This window comes from Chrysoperla carnea, chromosome 5 (genome assembly GCF_905475395.1).
Source record: "Chrysoperla carnea chromosome 5, inChrCarn1.1, whole genome shotgun sequence".
In the NCBI taxonomy this organism is placed as follows: Eukaryota; Metazoa; Arthropoda; class Insecta; order Neuroptera; family Chrysopidae; genus Chrysoperla; species Chrysoperla carnea.
The window spans coordinates 48,012,915-48,037,219 of NC_058341.1; the positions used below are offsets into that span (position 1 = coordinate 48,012,915).

The 24,305-nt window shown below is 29.4% G+C and overlaps 1 protein-coding gene across 1 annotated transcript in view; it reads right to left on the reverse strand.

Annotated features, from left to right (window-relative positions):
• Positions 1 to 24,305, reverse strand: part of LOC123300915 (cyclin-dependent kinase 5 activator 1) — a 95,440-nt gene that overhangs the window by 64,539 nt on the left and 6,596 nt on the right. The window lies entirely within an intron of this gene.

Genomic DNA, 24,305 nt, shown 5'->3' on the forward strand with positions numbered 1-24,305 from the left:
CTTTCGAGTGTACTCGAATGTATGGCCTGAAGTGTTAGTTACAAAGTAAACATCACTTATTTACATAAACTTCAAGTATCTTCTAAAAGGAAAGCCTCATGTATGTACACTTAAATCTAAAAACTTCATGCCTTCATAAAAATAATTTATTCCGAGCTATGGTTTAGATATCAGCATCACACAGTTCAGATTGAAAATCCAGTGTGTTAACAATGACCATATTTTCAAATGGACAGAAACCATGTTCTATGTAATGCAATTTTTGTTATTTTTAGGATATAATCAGTTTAGTTAATGATTTTAATTACAATTTAAATTAATATATTTTTTAATCTTTTGGAGTTTACTTTTTAAGAATTAATTTTCATTTAAGGCGCCCAGGTATGAAAAAAGAAATCTAGAAATCGAGTTAAGTCTAGTGATCGAATGACCTCTTTATTAGTTTCACTTTTCAGTAATGCATGTATTTAACTTCAATACTTTAATACATAGGTACTCAGCCAACGTACATCGTACGTCTTCGGGTTTTTGCCGTTTTCCATGTATAAATTATACGGTATAGTACAGACAAAGCATCTAATGTTTGAAACTGACAATAATCTGACGGACACAGCACACTATAAAACACTTAAGGAGTAAACTCCAGTTGTGCGTTTGATCCGACACACGCCATTTCTTTTTCTAAAGAAAACTGTAAGAATTTGAAAATATTCATAAAAAATGAAAATAATATCATTGAAAATTTTGTTTTAGCCTACTTGAACTCGACGAAAATGAAGCTAACGGTAAAAATCCGATACAAGCTATAAATCTCGAAATATCAGCTCCACAGGACTCAAATTCAATATCCATTACATTTTCTGGTATTCATAATACTATTAAAAAAGTTTCTTTAAACGAAACATTTTTTATTTTTTGACGATATAACTTTCCGAGCTTTCTATGTCGAAGATTTATTGCCAGCAAGAACGTTCAGACTATAAATTATGCTCGATTCAGTTTTACGTCATTGGTTTATACATACAGGGTAATTGTACATACCGATTTAAAAGAATAGACTCGACCTCGAAGTGACCTTCATGGCCAAAGTTAAGGTCAAATCCAAGGCTACCATAAGATTGCACAAGCGAAATCCCACAACTTCTTGTCTTAGTCAATTTGTCAGTCATTTTTTTCTAAAATTCACAAGGAGTCTCGAACTTTTTAGCACCCTGTATACACATTTGTACATATGTAGTATATATTTGTATAAACATTGTAGATACAAATATTCATCAGTCTAATCTAAAAATAAAAACTGTTTACTTCGAATTTGTCACTATTTGTCAAAACTAACGAACTTGAGGGAGATGGGGGGTGAAAACAAAATAAACAACTATAAATTTTTATTTTCACAAGATATTTTATTTCCTAAAGAAAAAAAAGTTTTCGTGATTATTTTTCATTTATAGAACAGACATGAATGTAGCTTTTATTTCTATTTTTTCTTTCGTATTAACCCAACTCAAGTAGGACCTGGGCATGAACACCTGTAATATTATTTTTATTTATATTATATTTCAGTCGATCCACCCCACTTCCGGATTAACTTGAATATATAAAAGCGACAAATATACAGGGTGTAGTCAATTAAGATCCAAAACGTAAGAGATAGAATAAAACCTAAAATTAGAAAGTCGATCCTCATATAAAAACTAACATTTTTTATATAAAACAATATTTCGAAAATCGTTAGCTTTCGTAGAGAATGTGACTTAAAAATATGTTATTATTGCATTTGATCGAAAGAAAATGGTCATTCGTTTGTATTAATAAATTATAAGCCCGGGTAAATATGATTTGATGATCAAGGTCAAATGAATCTTGAAACTAGAATTTCAGGTCAAAGTCATGGGTACAGGCGACTTTCCTCTATTGCAATTTTTCTGTAGCTCTAGCTTGTTTTCGTTCGATGCAATAACATTTTTCAGAAATGAATATGAATATCAACTTTCTAATGTAGTGTTATTCTGTCTCTTATATCTTTTGACTATTAACGCGGCTCGGAGAACTAATCCCAACTTGATGTCAGAAAATGATGTCCGCCATCAAACTTTACAACTTTTGTTTAAGTTACTTTTTTATTAGCCATTATATGTTAAAATGGTACAACCTGTATACATATCCATTTGTACAAACTCGTTATACAACGTTCCATGCTGGAATCTGGTTGTTTGTAAGACCGAACAATAGTTGAAGCTTGTATTTTTGTGACCTTCAGATGTACACATGAAAATATATAGGAGTTATACAGCATTTTCTTTTAATACTACCGTCTCATGCAACATGATTGTCTCAACCATTTGGAGAGTTGGTATATCGTAATATTTATGTGTGTTCACTACCTCACCGAGTGTACCTACACACACATAATATATTGTACGGATTCTGGCCGGAAAAAAGATTTCCATTCCAAAATTTTGTAATATTTAGTCGTAAAATATATATTTGTATGCTATTGTAATTCCACCAACGATTTAGTGAAGTTCTTTTCTCAATTAATTCTTAATTCAAGAAAATCTCTATTTGATTGTTTAAAAATTAAAGTGTAGTAAGTTATCATTTGCTTGCAACTAGCACCTACTTTGTATATAAAGAAAGTTATTTACCAATGAAAAAATTGCTCGAAAAAAAATTCTTCAATTAATTTGTTTCAAATGGCTCCTTTTATTTTCGATTACTTAAATCGGCCTAAAAAGCGATAATGTAATAGTGAGATATATTAAGTAAAGGCAAAAGGTTTGGCAAAAAAAGTATGAGGCAGAGTAAATGCGGATTGAAGATCAACAAAAAATAGAAAAATTTGGTGTAGAAAAAGAAGGAAACTAAACAAAAAATCATTAAGACAAACTAATTTAATTTACGGTCTTTCATTGTACCTTGTATTTGTCTTTGACTTAATCGTCAATCATTTATTTTTTCAGAGTTTAAGAATTTTCAATCATTTCGCCAGATATTTCTCACATACATCTAATTTTTTTTATTCTTGATTGATTTTCAAACAAGGGGTGTTATAAATTTGACCGCTTTGTGTGTCTGTCTGTCTGCGTGTCTGTGTGTCTGTCTGTGTCATCGTAGCGTTTAAACGGATGAACTGAATTTGATTTTTTTGTTCGTTTGACAGTTAATTTAATGGTTAGTGTTCTTAGCAATTTTCAGGTGTAAGTTTAGGGTTCGTACCCGGAACAACTAAAAAATAAACGATAATCCTCAAAATCGGATAAGTTTTGAGAAAGCTCTAAGGAAAAAGGTAATTTAATAGAGATTGTTCTTAGATACGTTTCAAGTGCGAGTTTAGGATTCTCTACCCAAAAAATTTGAAAAACTACTGGACCGATTTTAAAAATTATTTCACCTATAGAAAGGTACATTATCAGCAACAAAAATTAAAACACTTGTATGTTGGCAAAAAAAATGGGGATAAGTGAGAACAAAGAAAGTGAAGTCTATAACACGGTAGTCTTTATTTTCAATCGAAAGTTTAAATTTCCCAGCGAAGCGTGTGAGAAATTGCTAGTATATCAAATTAAAAGTAATTGATTCTTATACAGTCTTCCGCCACAACAAGCTTTTGTAAATTTATATATCTATGCTTCTGTCTAAGAGAGCAAGAAAGGAGCTAATCGAATTTCTATGTTAAAGAAAAATATTATATATATTGAAGTATTTTTTATGCGTTAACATTAAATACCTGTACATGTGATAAACATGACTGTATTAAATGAACACATAAATGTCAAAGGTTGTTCATTCGAAATTAGTTAATATACTTTATGGTTCTAACATACACCTATACAAACATACATTCTAACATACATAGGTTAAGTAGAAAGTTCTAGAATAATTGATAATAGTTACCTCAGGTATAATTGAAGTATTATTTTACGAATATAGAATATATATATAAAGTTTTAGATATCATATAAATCAATTCAATTAGATTAGAAGTGGAAATAGAAGGAAATTTCTTACTTATCTTATAAATTTCTATTATTAGAATTTATGAAATCTCATTTAATTCCTATTAAGATTATCTGAAAGTTTTCATTTAATTACGTACACTATATTATATGGATGTCGTTTGATAAAATTAAACAATATTTCCCAACTTATAGTGAGTTTTCTTACATTTATCTGTGCGAAAAAATTTAAACGAATATATTCACGTTTTCAATACAGACAGAGGAAATAGTCCGTTCTGAATCGTTTAATCGTTTTAAAAAAAACCTCAAAATTTTTAATACACGTAATTAAAAGCCTTAAATACGTTGGTAAAGTTTGAAAAAAATTTACCACGCCTAACGTGAGATAATTGAAAGATAATAATATTTGGTGAGAATATGATAAGAATATTATATTTCGAATCTTTAAAAAAATGAAAATTATTTAGTTTCCATAAAATATTAAATTAAATATAACATTAGAGTATTATTTTCAATAGAGGGGAGCATGTGTTTATTCATCCTAGTATATATGTACATTTTTTCTTTGTATTGTGTGATGCAGTAGTAGTAACAGTATTAGTAGTACAAATTTTACTAATACGTATAGCATAAGTCTAAAATTTTTGACTGGAGTGCTAGGTCACGATAATAATTTTTTCGCTAGTAATTCAATCTATAAGGTCAGAAAATAAAAAATGTCTAGCTCTGTTTTTAAACCTATAGGAACATCTCGAACATCGCGACACCGACCATCCGACATCTTTGATAGTTTATTATCTTGAAATATTAATTATATTCTCAATGAGGACGTGGTTTTGTGGTTACAATGCCCGTTCCTTATAAAAAAGATCATCTGGCCGACACCCATCTATTCCAAAAAAAAATTCAATTTAAAAAAAATTGTTTTAAATAAAATACATAAATTATAACATTGTTCCTACCGAGGGCCCCAAGACACCAGGTTATCACGAGATTGCTTGCACAGCGTTTTAAAACTATACTTTATTGGGAATAGAAAATTTCCTCCTTTCCAAACTAAAACAGTACATCTTAAAAACTAACATGTAAAAATCTTTATGTATTAGCTAAAGACAAAATACAATTTTTACATCGTTGTGGTACAACAGTTTAAGCCGAGCTATTACCCAAATACTTATTTTCATTATCTTTAATCGTCGGTAGTTGTCGTCTTGTAAGCGTAATTGTACAAAGAAATATATTTTCATAGTATGAAAGACCAAGAATCCTTTAAAAGGGACTTGTATAAATTTTAGAATTTTACTGGGCTGTTAACTCATCATCTAATATGCATACATTACACAGCTGACAGACTCAAAGTTTTCTCGATTTATTTAAATTTTTGTTTCTAGAATTGTACGAAAATCGTTATCTGAGATCATTAAGACCTTAAAATTACAAATACCTACAAACAAACAAAAATGTTTATAATATAACTAGCGAACTATAAAGACGAACGTGTTATAGCCTCCACTTCTCTTGCTCTCAGTTATCCCCTTTCTACAACACTGGAAATAATGGTAGGGATTGTTTTACACAAGTAAAATATATGTGCGGTTTTCTATTTTTTTTTTTCATGTAAAATAGGATGTATTATTGTTATTATGTATTATTGTTGAATAATATATCAGAAAAGATGGCTATGAAATGTTTTATATTGACTATTTTTACAGAAATCTGTAATTTATGGTCATGTCAAATAAATTTTTTTTTAAGTATATCTTTATAAATTATAGCTCATATGTTATTTTGATGTATGAGCTATATTATTGTTAAGTTTCATTCAAATCCATTCATTAGTTTTTGCGTGAAAGCGTAACAAACAAACAAACAAACATCCTTACTTTCACATTTATAAAATATAGGGATATTTTCGGTAAACAAATAATAAACTAAACTTAAATCTATACGCAAAAACTTTAAACGTAGATAAAGAAAGTTATTTTGAATATAAGACACATAATAACTCGAAAAAAAGATTAATGTCTGATTAAAGAATGAAAAAAATGCACGACCTTTGAATGTCCTCAGAATTCAAAACCATCATGATCTTGATAATAAATTTTTCATTGATCGTAATGATGATTACGTAGAAAATTGTTGATAAAGATGCTGCAAATTCTAAGAAAATTTATTTATAACAAGCACAACAGATATTATTTTTCTTTTTTGTAAATGTGAATAGAAATTTTAATATAAAGACATTTTCAACAACCTTGAAAGTCACCATAACACATTTTGCCTTCGTTGTCTGCCTTTTAATATTATTAAAGTTAATATACAACTAGAGATATTTTAGAAAATAATTTAAAATAAAACACTCTTTGGCATATTAAATGTCTTTATATTTCTAATAGATATAGATGATTGTCATAGAAATTTTTCGTCGACTGATGCAAATATAATGTGTCGTATAATGTTTCGTTATGCCTGAACATATATTAATACATCCGAAAATCGTTGTAAAAGAGAATATTTTTAATGCTACTATAGCTATGTGCCCAATGGGTTTTCCCATCTATACCATCCTTGGAACTACCCGACTATCTTTTTACTGTTCAAATCAGCTCTTCCAGTTTTTTTCAAAAATCAAAATTACAATGAATGTAAAGAATGAACAATACAAAATTATACAATACACATTTCTCCTCTACCTTCACCCCTCTATCCTCCAAGAGTAAAAACTGACCAAACTGACCGCGGCTTAAATGTTATAAGGTAAGTTGGAATCGTGGGATGGGAAATTGTAATTGGGAACCGAATTCCACAGAGGTGTTTTGTTCAGAAAACTTTCTATATTGCAAAAATTAATATAGTATGCGAAAACCTGTGCCTTTAAATAAGTTTCAGCAGGCGTTGGAGAAATAGATGAATATTTTAACCATAGTTACTTACAAAACTGTACTGAATCAATAAAATTTCGATTCAATAAAAAATCATGTAACTTGAAAAAAAAAAGAAGGTAAACTTTGAAAATCTGTAACTCCGACACTGTTGGCCCTATAACAACATTATATCATAATGTTGAAAATTTAACCCTCTTCAAAAATAAATATGACAATTTTGAGAAAAAACCAGTCCTCCCGATTTAAAATCGGCAAAAACGGTCGTCTGCCGAGGTCGAAAGCTTAGATTTAGCAATGCCTCTACGTTTCAAACAACATATCAAAAAAACGAAAATATCTGATTTGATGCAACGTTCCATGTTTAATTTGATTAGCCTATACTTTTCAAATGTATTTATTAATTGTCTGATAAAAAATAAGCCACCTTTTTAATGGTCTGACCTTGACGTAATTAATACTTTTCCCAAAACTAAAAATACGAAAAAATACGAAGTATGTAAGCTGAGTGTTATCTTTTTATATACGGAACCAAACAAACACGATTGATATGACTGGTGACTACAAAACATAACTATCAGTTTTAAAAAACATGCACACATATTCAAAACGACAAACGTTTTTCCTTATAATATACAAAGCATTATATTTATTATATCTATGCTGCTCACTACTGTGTTATAACCATTATTACTATGCTAGTACAATTTTCCTCTATCCATCTTTGTTACTATCGTATTAGTTAGTACATTTTAGATTGTGTCTCATTCTATTACCCAACTAACCCATCTAATATTTTTTAATGTTCTTCTTTTTAAAACAAATATATCTGGATGTTATGTATTATATTTTGGAACAATGCCAAGCAATACTATTTTGGTTCGATGGTTGTTTTTTTTTCTTTATAAAGAGTTTTTTTTCAGTCTCTTGGTAGTCCAAGAAAATTACTAAGAAATTAATTGTTTAGTGCACAGATTCACACTTCTTTCTGAGTGAGAGCTTTTTTCTTGTGCAAATTGCTACAATAAATAAACGAGTAAATAAAAGAGTATTTTTTAAATATTGCGATGAAAATAGTTTTTCATTATATCACCATTGATATTACACACTATGGATTTTATTGAATATGTATCATTTAGACGCAACATAGTATCAATTGTTGGAATTCTTTTAAAATATATTTCTAGATTCCGATAATTTGTCGTTCTATCACGTTAACTTCAAAATTATACAAAACTGAAACAAAATTGGTCAATAGTGTCTAGATTTGTATATATTATTGTGCAAGATAAACTATAGAAAGGTCTTTATAGAGAATTTTTTTTGAAATCAGTTTCAAATTGAAGGTAAAGTGGTAAACACCATTTATCAAGAACTTTCTAGCAGTATTTCACCTGCTTCGCTGGACGATCTTACTTATCCTTCATGGATAACACTCGAAATGTTACTTTTTGTATATTGTATGTACGCTGTATATTGTAAAGTTTCATTGAAATCCATTTATTATGAGATTAGCGCGTTCAATCAAACAAACAAAAAACAAAAAAGAAAAGGCATAAAATGTTTTTTGATGGAATATCAAGAATGAATTCCATCTAGAATTAAGTCTCGACCCATTTTTCGGGCTAGGGAGATATATGTTCTTATATGAATATTGTCGTCAATAAATATTCATCTAATTTCAACCCCCCGCACAGCGCAATTAAAAAATTATCAACCTCCGTAAAACAAAAGTCTCTGGCTATGAAAAAATCCGTGAGGAAGAGCTTAGCAACAACGTCTCATTGAAAAAAAAAACTACAGAACTATGTACTAGAAAGAACAGAGTTCGATTTCAGGTGGTAGTGTTTTTTCCAAGGGTTTAGGGGTTAGATAAATGATATCGAATTTGCCACATTACTCATGAAAATTTAAAAGTAGACAATAACAAAATTTGAAAGTAAAATTAAAATTGATTAGAAAACGAGTTATAAGTATTCAAAGATTGTTGCCCGTCTCTTTGCCTCCTTCTAAATCTTTCAAAAACAAACTTCACTTTTCTACCCGTGCAATGAGAATTCTTCACATGAAGTGATAAAAAAAATTTAGTCATCATTTTCAATTTTCGAAAGAAATGTGACTCATTGACATTCTTAAAATACACTAGACAAATCTTTTTATTTTTCGTATAATCAAATTAGTGTGATTGACTTTTGCGATTATAATATGATTCTCGTGTTTAAAATGGATTAATTTACACGTGTTTTTATTTTTTGTGTCCGTCTGGTAACTATTTGTATTTGGTATTTTAGTAAATTAGCTTTATGCAATATGTAACTAACGTAATTAATAGGCTCCCAAACTTGATGTTTCTAATCTAAACTTATCCATGCTACCTACATATGCATATAGACTCGTGCAAATAGTTTAGAATACTATGCAAATATGTAAATTACAAATTGTATGAATACATATTATATTATTTACTATCAAGCTACGAAATTGATCGTTACATACTTATTCTGTTTTGAACAATATCCGAATACAAGTATAATAGAGAATATTCATGTAAGTTAAATTTGGTTCAAAAAATTTGTTTTCCATAATTTTATTGGTTGGATTTTAGTAATTAATATCTTTTTAATTACTTAAAATTAATTAATAAAAGTACAAATTAAGTGAGAGAAATTAAAATTTCTAAAAAGGAAATTCCAATTTTAAAACGGACGTAACGTCATAGTATGTGTCAGACTTGTTGACATACTATACGGTATTAATTACTTATATTTTGTGTGGAATTACCATGGATATATACTATAATTACTACATACGTGGGTACTATACCTGTAGAAAGCGCCAAAAGGATTGTGTTTAAACATCTCAAAATTATTCTCTATTTTAAATATTTTTTTACACTTAATTACAGCATTTTTAGACAGTATTTATATTTTTACTATGTTATAACAGTGTAAACAATGAATTAAAAATATGTTTAAAAAAATACATGATTATTCCCTATAAGACGACCGACTTCAGGGAGCTTAAAAAACTACAATATATTGTGCTTTGACCAGTGAAATTTTCGGCGTAAGACGTGTGCGCCGTTCTAACTTTGTTTTTCCTGTTAAATTATTTTTACTGAATATGAAAATTATCTCCTTTCGGTCTATCAGTGGGACATGTCCAGTATAAATATTTTCAATCTTGTAAAAACGTTCAAGGCGATTTGAGGCTGTGATCATCGCTGAAACATTTCACTCTTTTTATTTTAAGTGTATTTAGTAATTTTGGTTTTGCACTTTTCAAACGGGACGTAAGTCAACCAAGCATTCAGAAAATTTAGGAAACCTTACTGACACTTGAAGAACTTGACTTTCCTTAAAACTCGTATAGAGTGATTAAGCATCGAAAGCTAACGTCTCCTGGTGGTAATTCAACGAGGTGTGGCCTCGGCACCTGCAGTGTATGTTTAATGGATCAATTAGAATAACACTTCCACCGAAGCTTATCCTGATGGATAAACGACAGGAGTGATTTTTTTGTTTTATTAATACATATACATAATCATCGTATACCAAATTTATGCATGATCATATTCTACAAGATTCTAAAATGTATTCCAATTTTGCTGGCTGTTCAGATGCTCCTTTATCCCGCTGGCAAAATCGCAGGACAAGAAATCTTAATTAAATACACCTCAAAAAAATAAGTCTACACAAAGTTCCAGCAACGATACCAAACTCCAACTGCTATAAATGTTATTGCAAGATATTTCACTCTGGATATGTCCCTGGATATGAATAATATAACAGGATAAATCAAGTTTTAACGGTGCGTACATTCTCTACAGTGTTTAAATTTCAGTGGCTGACGTACTATAGTTATATAATGAAACTAGCTGTTACCCGCCCGCTTTGCGTGGCGTAAAATATACCCGCTTTGCTGGGCAACATCCCCACTTGCACCCCTCCCTCCACATTTCCTTGCGTTGGATAACAGTTTTGTAATGTACACGTCATGCTCTTTTATTTGATACCCCACTTAGGTATATTTGTAAATATTCGATATTTCCTTCCCACTTTCTCGCTACACCTTTATACCCTCCGAAGGTTAAAAAAATTTCTAAATGTAATTTAAAACATTCTGACCAAGTTTTGAACTATTAAAAGCCATAATTGAAAAATATGAATTTTTTATTCATGAACACCCCCGCAACCCCCCCTTGTGGGTGGAATTTCGTAAAATCCGTTCTTAGCTGACCTCTACTTGGCAAAAGGAATATTCCTGCCAAAGTCTTCAAGTCTCTAGGTCTTATAGTTCCAGAGATATCGTGATGAGTGACTATCTATCTATATAGATCTATAGAAAGTCTCCTATATATTTATAGATAGATAGGTAAATAGTCGCACAATTTTATATTTTCAATATTTATAGCCAGAAGTATTCGCCACTGGAAAATTATTATTTTACTTCGAAAATATTAGAGATAAGGATATATATTTGGATGTATGATATATGTATATTCAGAAATTACCCTGACAATTGAATCAAGTGTTTCAAGAATTAATTTCGTACTGCGCTTGTAAACAGAAAATATACAGTTTTAAATCATAAAATATTCCATGTATTATTGGAATAAAAGAAACCATTCAATTACAAGGAAATTGTAATGTAAAAGAATAAACAACTTTACACAAATATGTTAAAAAAACGGTAATGAAAAACTAGTTGAAAAATCAATTCTTCCCTTTTTGAATAAAAATTTTGGTGACATTTCCGTGAAAATAACTAATCTCTAATTTTTAACATTTTTCTTCAAGAAAACTGAGCTTTATTCAGACATAATTTCACATGAGTTTCACTGAACTTAAAAGTAACAACCACCGCTTTATAGCCTCTAGCTCTTTTGATCTCACTTATCCCCCTTCCATAACACTCGAAGGGATTGTTTTCTCAGCTTAAATATACGCAAGTTTTCAATTTTTTTAGTGTAAAATAGTCTTAATTCATTGAGTATATCAGAAAAAATGGCCATGAATTTATTTAAATTCATTTTTTATTTTAAATTTGTACAGAAATCCTTAATTTATGGTTCAAAATAATGATCATAGTTGGAACAGTAAAATGTCAGATTAAATTTAATTTTTTTAATTTTCTTTTTAATATATCTTTATAAATTATAGCTCATGCTTTATTATGATGTATGAGCTATATTTTTCTACAATTTCATTCAAATCCAATCGGTAGTTTTTGCGTAAAACCGTTACAAACAAACAAACAAAAATTTGTAGGGAAACAAATAACATATAAAGGGATAGCAATTGGTTCGGATTGGTTAGAATGATAAAAACAACCCGTTAAATTATGTAGAGAGGCAAGCATAGATAGTATATAATCAGGATTTTAAGAAAATAGTTCAGAAATAAAAGAGAAAAATTGCCGAATTATTGTAACTTTCAAATGTGACATGTACTGTGTGTTTCACATATACCTTTGGGTTAGCACTGTTAGCAGTTATAATTAGTTTGATACATCCTCACAAAATTTCACATTTATAAATATATCAGGATCAGGATCAGGATATTTAGCAAGAATTTAATAAGAATATTTCTCGTCTATAATGAAATGTTTATCAAAATTTATTAACCATCTCAAATTTAGGGACTTCTAACAATCAATCTTACCATAATTTGATAACAAATATCCAATTAATTTATTTTATGTATAAAGGATCAAGTTCATATTTATTTACAAAACCGTAGTAGATTGTAATCAAATTATTAAACAATCAACAATATCTACACCAATCTATCTGTCTAAAGGGCGGGGTTTTCTGATAGTGTAGTAAATAGTAGGTATTCTATTCTAGGTATACATGTTCTAGAAATAAGATCTACTGCGATGATAGATAGTCGATACCTGTAGCAATAGATATTAAAACACTCTTATATCAACAAATAATAGTACAAGAGAACACGATACTAAATCAACTTTAATTCGAAGAATATCGGAATCTGTATGAATTATTTATTTCATAAACAAACACAATTCAAAGGTTTTACGAGGCGTACCATTTCTACGAACTCTTGGTAAAATATTCATATTACCAATTGTACTTTTCTTTGCAACATAATGATTTTCTCCACCAATTTGATGTGCGTTTCATAGCCATTTGATATCTCGTAGAGATATGTAGGATCTTTCGAAAACATTTTACTCTTTTCCTGTCATATTCCTGTCAAAAATCGACACAATCGTCTTTTTAATTAATCTTTTAGAGATATTTCGAACATATTTTTAGAGTAATTTCGAAATATTTCAATTTTAGGACACATTTAATCACCGCTTATAAAATCGCTCATATCTTGATAATGAAAAATCGTGCGCCAATAAAACGCACATCAAGTTGAAAAGAAAATTGAAGTTTTTTACTGGGTATAACGGTTTTCACAAAGGTAGCATGACACGCACGGTACGTCTGGCCAAACATTAAACTTTTTTTCCTTTTAAATTTATTGAATTTTAAATTCACATGGCAGGACTTGATTGTGTTTTAACTTTTTTAGTATATTTTATCATCAAAAACTGTCATACTGTGTCTTCGGATTTTTCTCCATTCCACCATTTTTAGAGTTACAGATCCAAATGTAACTACAGCACCATTTGGGAAAATCAATTATCAAGCAGTTAATATGGCAGAAATAAGCAAGCTTTTGTCTTAAAAAAGCAGTGGTTTATGGAATGTCTAGACCGTTAAAAGGGTGGGAAATTTTTTTTTAAGGTAGTTAGGTCATTCCTTCAAAATCTGAACTAATCTTCAAAACTTTTGGTATAGGTAATTAAACACGTAACATAGGGGAAGCGTGTGAAAATGGCAATCTTTTCAATTTTTTCCATTAAAGGAGAGTTACCGTTTTGATAAAAAAAATTACTATTTGGAATAATAATATATTTAGTATCATTAAAATTAAAAATTAAAATTATTCATCGTTTAATTTCCTTAAAACATTAAATTAAATATAACATTTAGAGTATTATTTAGATTTATTTTTAATGGACGGGTGTATGTGTGATTAATTGTATTGTATTTGATTGTAGTAGTGTACACTACAGTAAGCAGAAAAAACTTAGTTGTAGGTAGTGTAGTTATATAGCTATGTATATGAGTGTAGAATGGGTAGTTCTATTTATGCTACGGGTTGCCGCTAAATGATTTAGCCAATACAAGGTTAATAAACAATACATTAAAAATTAAAAAATACACAATTTTATATAATGACTGAATTTTTTTCAATTTTATTATTGTTCTTTGTTTTTTTTTTTTTTGTAAATATTGGTTTTATTGATTACTATAATATAAAATAAAACATATATACATACAACTGTTGACATTGCGGGCTTTATAACGTTGAAACCTGTATTATATTTATTTGTTTGTTGTTAGGTGTTGTAATCATGTAAACGTAACATAATCAGTGGCGGTCGTTTATTTGAGTTTAACAGCAAAGCTTAAAATTTTTAAAGATTGACCTCGAAATAATGCAATTTTTAAATAAAAAGTTTTTTCTTAAATTTTTTTTGTTTGAAAACATTTTTAAACCTCTTCGTGTTGGTATCAACCACCGTAACTACCCCCTCCCCTACTGGAGTGTTATTTAGCTATAGAGATTAAACAGACGCAGGAGGGTCTATATAGATAAGAACTGGTTCGAAATATTAAATGACGAGGAAATAGTAATTCAATTCAGTTTCATGAAAGCAATTTCAAAAATTCTCCCACTTTTCTTAAGTTCGGAGCTCCCGACTTTTAATTGCCCCCACCCAAATAAAAATAATTTTCTAATTTCTATTTCCTTGGTCGTTAGTAGTTTCGGAAAAAAAATACTGTTAGCTGTTAGATAGTTAAAGAAAATTGTAAGCCCTCACACTCTTGTAAGTATTGGTCAATAAAGAAAGACAAACTAATTGCTTTAAACTTTTTGAAACTATGCCACTATGATCACAAAAATTTGGTGATAATGTGACGAAATTCGTGACCTTCACATTATTATCTACAGATCCGAAAAAAATTTTCCTTTATCCCGACTAGACTATGGCGAGGGTTATGTGTTTCGCCGGTATGTATGTATGTATGTTCATCTGTTACCTAGCTTCTAAACTACTTATCATAATTTAACAAATGAGATATCGTTAAAAGCGTCTTGATCGTCCGCCGTTATTGACTATGTACTTTACATTAAATTTAATATGGCGCTTGCTAGAGGATAAAAAGTTATGATCGAAAAACTAATTTCGATTTAATGATAGCGTGTTTGGCATCAAATGGGGGGGGGGGCGTGATTAGCACTTTGCAAAAATATGTATATTGTTATACTTAATCTCGAAATTATAACCGCAAAATATGTTAAAATGTATATATTTTCGTCTGTTCCCTCCCAACTTCTAAACTACTTATCATCCCTTAACAAATAAGGTATCGTTAAAAGCGACTTGATCGTTCAGTGGTTATAGGCTATGTGACGTCACATATGGCTTCCTCAACAGGACATAAAAGCATCGACTAAAAACAAATTTTTATTTCATAATATCGTGTTAGTTATTAAATAAAAATTCGTAATTAGCATTTTCAAATACATGCATATATTTGATATACATAATATTCTATACTTTACCATTAAATTATAACGCCAAAATAGTTTAATTAAAATAAAGTTCAAAAACTAAAACCCCGACGAGTAATATCTGTAATTTTTATGAAATTATAAAATCGTCATTGCAGTCGAGGGACCTCATTCTGTCCTGTGGAATACTGTTTAATATTGGAGGTCCCCCGTAACTGTAATGACGATTATACTTATCATAACAATTTCAGATGAAAATATTTTCTTGTTTTCATACTTTTAAGAGCGCGATTTTGTAATCGCCGGGGTTTTGGTTTTTGAAGTTTATGTTATTTATAAATAAAAATCTTTTATTATTAATATCCAACGAGTTAGGTTGAACGTTAATCGTAAATCGTTTTTTGTTCAAAGATCAAACCTCCTTTACAGTAATATGAAATGCATATATGTACCTTATTTTAGAAGTTTTTACAGGTTGGCTGATAAGTCCCCGGTCTGACACATAGATGGCGTCGCTAGTATTAAATGCATATTATTTTTATATAGTACCAACCTTCAAATGATTCGTGTCAAAATTTGACGTCTGTAAGTCAATTAGTTTGTGAGATAGAGCGTCTTTTGTGAAGCAACTTTTGTTATTGTGAAAAAAATGGAAAAAATGGAATTTCGTGTTTTGATAAAATACTGTTTTCTGAAGGGAAAAAATACAGAGTCCGGAAACTCATTATCAAGCCAAGTTTTTGCTTCCACTGTATTTTTTCCCTTCAGAAAACAGTATTTTATCAAAACACGAAATTCCATTTTTTCCATTTTTTTCACAATAACAAAAGTTGCTTCACAAAAGACGCTCTATCTCACAAACTAATTGACTTACAGACGTCAAATTTTGACACGAATCATTTGAAGGTTGGTACTATATAAAAATAATATGCATTTAATACTAGCGACGCCATCTATGTGTCAGACCGGGGACTTATCAGCCAACCTATTATATGTTATAGACTTTATATTCTAATTCTAAATTATGTTATTTCAGCATTATTGTGTTAAATAAACAAACGAGGGTTATACAAATACATGCTATTTAAATTTAATTACCAGCCCCTGTACCACTGTTATATTTTCTGTGACGATCAGAGTTTTTAATACAATACAAAGAGTAAGCGCAACAAAGCTACATGCAGACGAGAGAAAAAAAACTTTAGGTACATAATAAATTCTAATAGATTCGTCCCTGGATTCAACTTTCATTTAGTTAATTAATATTTTCTTTTCTGTTTCGTATTTAGGTACTATTTTTACTATATTAAAACATCTATTATCGTAAAAAGCTTATTATATATTCTATCGACGTTACTATTTTAATTTTGTAATTAAATTTAGAAAAAAAAATACAAAACTTGTAAAAAGTTCATCTACGTTCAAGGTAGGTAAACAAAAATCAAGGACCTTTCCAGTTTACGAAAAATAAAGACCTTTTTCACTTATTAAATTTGTTATCAAGAAAATTTTCAAAGGTTAAAAATAAAATAAAGCAAGGCTCTTTTAGAAAACATGAGCACAATAATAATGCGGTGGGAGCGCTTTTTGATATTGCAATTTTAAGTATAACTCGGAAACTTTGCATGCAGTTTCAGAAACTATAAAATTAAATTTCACCCAATATAATTCAATTTTTTCCCACGGAAATGAGTATGTACATATGTCTTTTTTTATCAAAATGGCTATAAAATTTTAAAAAAAGTAACAATTAAAATATCATTTCACCATATTTCGGTCATCACAAGTCGAATAAAACTACTTCCACTTTGATCTGACATTTATTGGTTGGGAGTCCCTTTTTAAGAAAAATTGATCAATTTTCGAAAAATAAAAATAACACAACAGTGGTCATGTGAGGCATAAAATTCACGTATTTAGACCATGACAAGTTGTATAAAACCATCCCCTCGATTCCATTCAAGCTACTGTTTTGGTCAGAGGTTCCATTGTAACAAAATAAGAACCCTGGTGCTCCCAAGCTGTACTGTCAATCGGATCGAGAAGAGGTAGGTTTTATTCGATTCTCCAAGATCAAAATACTTGATGTATTATAAAAATTAATCAATATTTTCCGAAAAGGTTTCCCACTCTTAACTGCCTTTTATTTTTCTTCAACTAACAACACTGTCTTTTTTTTAAGTAAAGAGAGCTTTTTATGAAAATATTGACTAATTTTCGAAAGATGAAAAAAATACAACATCGGTCATGTGAGGCATAAAGTTCACGTATTTAGACCAAGGCGAGTTGTATAAAACTACCCCCTCGATTTCATTCGAGCCACCGTAGTCAAGTGATCACATTGCAACAAAAACAGAACACTGATGCTCCAAGGCTGAATTTTGACTCGGATCGAGAAGAGGTTGATTTTATTGGACTCTCTAAGATCAAAATACGTGGTATATAATCAAATATATATAAGATAATGTTTCTTCAACTACCAACACTGACTTTTTATTAATAGAAAATATCCTTTTTTCAAGGACACCAAAATCCCTAGATACATCTTTATAAAACAAAATAGCGTATTAATTGATTGATGAAAATCATTGGAGACGAAGAAAATTATAATAAAAATAAAAGAAAATATCTGAAAAAACATAAATATCACGTATAAACTTTACATGCGACATCAAACGAAAAATTTATTCAGTTTTTCATCTACAATAATACGTAGGCTTTTACCATGAAAAACGTAATAACGTAGGTATATAAGTAAGACTAATTATTTATCTAAAAAATATGTCAAAACAAACAAATGGTTAAAGTTCAAACCACACGGAGAATAAATTATGATTTTTTTAAATAAATTTTTTAGAGCTATATTAAAGCGATATCTGCATGCTATGGTACCACAGCTGGCAACGTTTTTGAGAGTTCATTTTAAAATGGCTTAATTTAACAATTTCTTTTCTGATTAAACTTAGAATGTACGTCTTGCATATGAGAGCGATTTAAATTTACGTGAGATGCACACGAGTAAACCACCGACTTTAAATTAAAATTGCATTCTTTACTTATAAAAGTAAATCGTATTAAACCCACGACACTTCTCGTGGGTTTATTTACTCACTTATAAGTTAATTGGTTTTTGTGGAATATAAGTTTGATTACTCCACGCCCGCCGTTATAAATTCACAACTGAGCTCGAAACTCTGTTATCCCTCACTAAGAGGAAACCCTTCATCAAAAAAGTTATAGAAGGAACTGCGGCAATTTTCGATTAAAAATCACATATTTCTTGAAGGTAATATCAATCAACTGTCATTGTTCCTCATATTTTATTGGTAGGTATACTTTAATAAAAGCTCATTCATGTAATTAACAGCAGAGAAAAATTATTTTTCGTATAAGACATCAAAGATTTGTTTGTATCTCTTTCTAACAAAACAGAATTTAAATAACAAATAGAGTTCTTATGGCAAACATAGTTCTTATAGAAAACACTTATGGAATACCTGCCTAATAAGTAGTTTGAAATGCTTATATCAACCGTATTTCTTGGCAGATTTTAATTTTGATTTCACTTTTTATCATCTTTTACGGTATTTTTATATTTTGTTATGAAATGCGAAAAAAAATCATCGATATTCTCGATTGATATTAACTTAATAAAAATTCATGATATTTAAAAGTAACCTTACCAATAGTTCTGTAAACCAAGCAGTGAACCCAGGGACACTGTATAGGTCAGTTATATGAACCAATAATTGTTAAACTGAAGAAATATTATGGTCTACTCTTGATGCTCTATTATTTATATCAAGTATAATATGGTGGTGACCTTTGACTTTTAAGTTGTAAAACAGTTTCCATTACATTAATAAAATATTAAATTTTTCTCCGCATACAAAGAACGATAAAGAAAAATAGACATGCAATATTCTCTCTTATTTAAATATTTTATTTTTTCGGTACATGAAAATAAATTTATCTAATTTTTCCATTTAAAGATGACAAAATATATTTTTGTGTAACACAATCCTTACCATGGAAAAAAAAATGAAGAATTACTCATATTCCCATTATGCATAAATTTATTATTCCTATAAAAAATTGACTGTAAACATGACGAAAACTAAATGAAACAAGTGAAAACAAACAATTGACTGAGTTAATTGTTGAAATACCATGTATAGACAGTGTTGATGACGCAATCGTCATCACATTACACATACATACATGTCATACATACAAAACTGATATAATACATCCCTACTATACAATTTGCGCATAATGTGTGCTTTCACGGGTAAACAGTGATGTTTACGAAAAAATGTTTCAAACAAAAGTTGTTTATTTTTTTATAAAGAATATTTTTTAAATTTAAACTTTTGTTCTATTCAATTGTCCTTAGCACGCTATAAATGCTGATGACAGATGGACGGACGACAGACGACAGATGACAGACGACAGACGACAGACAGACAGAAAGACAGACAACAGGAAATGGACTAATTAGTTGATTTTATGAACATCTATACCAAAATTTTGTTCATACTATCAATATTTTTAAGCGTTACAAACTTGGGACTAAACTTAGTATACCTTAGTATATTTCATATATATACATGGTATAAATATACAATTTTCATATTTTATACGTGAATATTACTTGTTTATACGGATTTTATTTCATTTTTCTTTATAATTTTCACAGAAATTAAAGAGGCACCCACCCTTCATTAATTTACACCGTATATCATCATTTTCTTGTATGCTTTAGGCAAGTGCTTTATAATTTATGTTAAACAATTCCAAGAGCTATGTTAAATTATGATGTCGAAGTGTAATATTACGAATTTTTTTCTTTTGTTTCTAAAAACCATCAAGCTACCAGATGAGTTATATGTTTAAATATGAGTGTTCGTTATACTCAACTAATAACTTGCGGTAAAATGTTTTATACACTTAAAAAAAAAAAAAGATAATCAGTCATGGGGACTGTCGACGGAAGTGGAAACTGAAAACTTTGGAAAAACTGGAGCCTTCGGCAGTGAAACTCGGTGCTCGCCCAAACAGCTTGAATATACCAATTCACAATATCTTAATAATAATAGTAATCTGAATAATAATAGTAAGTTATAATGTAGTAAGTTATTTATATGCGTTTCCACCATTTATTATTTCATGGGTTTTGATTTTTTGGTACGGAACCCTCAAAACTATTTTGTAGTGGACCGAATTATGATTTTAAACCATACTCGCATCCACTTAAACACACACACACACACACAAAATTCTATCAAAATGCTTCCATCCGTTTAGGAGGAGTTCAATTACAAACACGCGATGGAGCGAGTTCCATGTTTTTTGTCCACCTCAAAAGTGCTCAACGTGCCAAAAGAAGTAAATTCTTACAAAATAAACAACTGAACTTGCAAATCGTTATGTAAAGCTGGTTTTTGTTTCTGATATATTATTTGAAACCCTTGAGAGAGAGAGAGAGTATGAAACCATGTTTTGTAAGCAAAAAAAAGTTGTGCTACAGGGTAATCCGTGAAAAACTGTAAAATTTTTTGACTTTCTTGCAATTTTTGCAGTTCAATTCAATAACTAGGAGCTTTTGACATTAGTTGCTATCATCATTTTTAAAGTATATTAAATTTGAAACAATTGAAGCCAACTCACAGCTCCGTATGTCTAATAGTTTTTTATTCTATAATAAAATAAACAACTTTTGTTTGACACAGTTGTTCTTAAGCATAATTGCTTTTTCGTAAGGGGGAAAATTATGGTAAAAATTTGGTGTCCATTCTCTCCAAAAATAGGTAGCTTCAACTAGTGAGCCTTATGAAAAACTTTGAGACTTACATTTTAAATAATTTTTAGATAAAAATAAGATATCATTATGTTGAGTGTCTCCAATTACTTAAACTAAAAATTCAAATAAATTATCGATCATTTGGAAATTTGATATTTAACTCATATACCTAAAACTAGAAGAAGGAATATTAAGTTATTTTCAAGAAAATTATAAAACGCGAAAAATATCAATCACTACATCAAACCCGAAGATTTCGAGAAATGAATTTTCTAGAATCCAAATTGAAAAGATCGAACGAAACCTGAATACTAAAAATATTTTTATATGTGTAAAAAATGATAAATGATAAACATCATCAAAATAATTAAAAAACACAAATTCATTTAAAACTTCATTCCGTTTTTCTTAACAAACAAAAAGATTCATTAATAATAATAACTAATAAGGTAAAAAAAAAAGTTAAGATTTAATAAAATTTTAATAAAGTATTTTACAATCTTCTTCTAAATACGAAAGTTTTCTTAATAAAATATACCAACATATTTATAAATTATAATTAATTATTGTGAAAATGTATCGAAATAATCCTTCTAGTTTGTAATAGTAAGTATACACATTTATATAGAGAAAATAATTAATCTTCAAAAGCATTGGGATTAAAGATAATCTCCGGATATCTTACATACAAAAGTTATATATATTTCTCTTGGCGTACATTGCATACTCTAAAAACTTGAAACTAACAGGCACAAATAGAGAAATATTTCAAACGAATTCTCTTTAAAAACTATCTCTGTACCTAAATAAAAGAAAAAAGCAGTACACGGCGAAAAATATATGAACATATATATTACAAGGGTAATTAAAATGCATAAAAAAACAAGTGAAAACAAACAATTGACTGAGTTAATTGTTGAAATACCCAGACAGTATTACATGTCACACATATATAACTGATATTCCCATATAATACATACTATACGATTTGCACATAATATGAAATGGACTAATTAGGTGATTTTATAAACACCTATACCAAAATTTTGTTCATACCATCAATATTTTTAAGCGTTACAAACTTGGGACTAAACTTAGTATACTTTGGTATATTTCATATACATGGTATAATAACTTACATTTTCGAAATGATTTGCCACAAGCCAAAAAATTGTGTGAACTACGTCTTTTAAATAAAACCATAACACCAAGGGAGCTTATATGGAGCTTTTATAGGTTTAAAGTTACCGTACCTTATTTGGAGTTATTTGCAACATATCAAAAATTTGTCTAGATGTACTCTTGGTCAGTGTAACAGCACTGAAATAGGGCGATATTAAAGCTAATACTAAGATAATCGACCTAAAAGTAACATATTCGTAGTCCAGTAATTTAAAAATTCGAAATTTTAAATATGTCGGACTATGGCCACTTCATCAATAACGCCCTTTCCGAGTGTTTGTTAGACGATGTTCAGATAAACTTTTGAGTTTATGTAAATAAGTTCAAAAAATGTACGGTAGCCTTATACTCATTTAGAAAGACGCAATTTTTAAATGTCGGACCTGGCCTTTTCAGTCTCCTCATCGGCTTTATTGACAAATAAACATACGTATATTTTGTTTTTCTTAAAAGAAAAACCAAATCAAATGCTAAAATCATGTTGTCCGACTCGACAAAGCAAGATCTGTAGAAGAAAACTATGGAAGCTTTCAATCATCGTACATTTCGTTCTTTCAAGTGTCGGGCAAAATGATGTTTACATTTTATGTTGCAGCTCAAATCCTGTTGTTACTCGAGTTAATCGACTAAATTTCACAAATTCGAATGAAAAAGAATTTGACTCGAGTTCGTTTACACTCCAGTTACCGAGGAGTCAACTCTGTGCGACCGAGTAGATTCGGTGACACGAATATATAATGTGTTTTTTTTATATAATATTTTAATTTTTATATAATTTTTTATATAAATATTTAATTTATATAATGTTTATGACTTTTTTTGAATTTTATTTCATATTTATTAATAATTAATATTGCTAATTTTGCTAATTGAATGAAGATATTTAAAAATGGATATATCCACCATTTTTCGATGAATTCCTGCCTGTAGGAATATTATCAAGTTTTTCTATACATTTCTACTGTTATAGATATTGTATTGGTGGCAATTTCCTTCTCACTAGCAATTTCTTCGTCATTTTTTTCTTAGTATTCCTGAAAAATTCTGAATCATTTTTACGCTAATCTTGCTCGAGTTGAAGGAATGCTAAGTAACTCGAGTGACGTAATAATCTTACTCTAGTAATTCGAGTTACAAAATCCTATATAATAAATACCATAGAATAGTTATCAATTTGAAGCTTGCACTTAAAAACTTGCCAGACTTCCTGAAAGAAAAATTTTCAGGTATACAAATTTTCGTGGAAGAAAATTTTATTAGACATAACCTTAACAGCAGCTAAAATTTTCATCTACGCGCGATAGACCTAAAATGCTTTAAGTAGGATATTTCATTTATTCTCGTCTACTAGTTCTAAAATATAATAATGATTTATTCTCCGTGTAGCTCGCAATTGTTTTATTCGTTAAAAAGTACATTGCCCTTTTTGCCATTTTCATGAATTTAATATATTTATATTCTATGCAGAAGCGTAACAATGATCGCATGCATGTAACCAAGGAGGGGAAAGAAATTAAAAGAGGGTGTAGTAGTGTTGTAGATATGTAAAGAAATGTTTTGGTAAAAAAACCTTTCACCCCTTTTTGAGAAAATTATACTAACAACCGGAATCGTATACAACTGTACCATAAGTCATTGTAGATTTTCAAGTAGATTTTATCATATATAATTATTGTTGCTATAGTAGAGGGAAATGATGTGGGTAGCGTCTGTTTAAAATGATTTGGATTTTTTACCTCTAAAGTGTAGTGTATATTTATAGAATCGTTGTGTAAAATTTTCATCAAAACTTTTCACCATTGTGTAAAATGTTTACGGTTTGAAATTTCTTTATCCCTCATGCCAAGAATACTCGAACTAAATATGTTTTAAATTC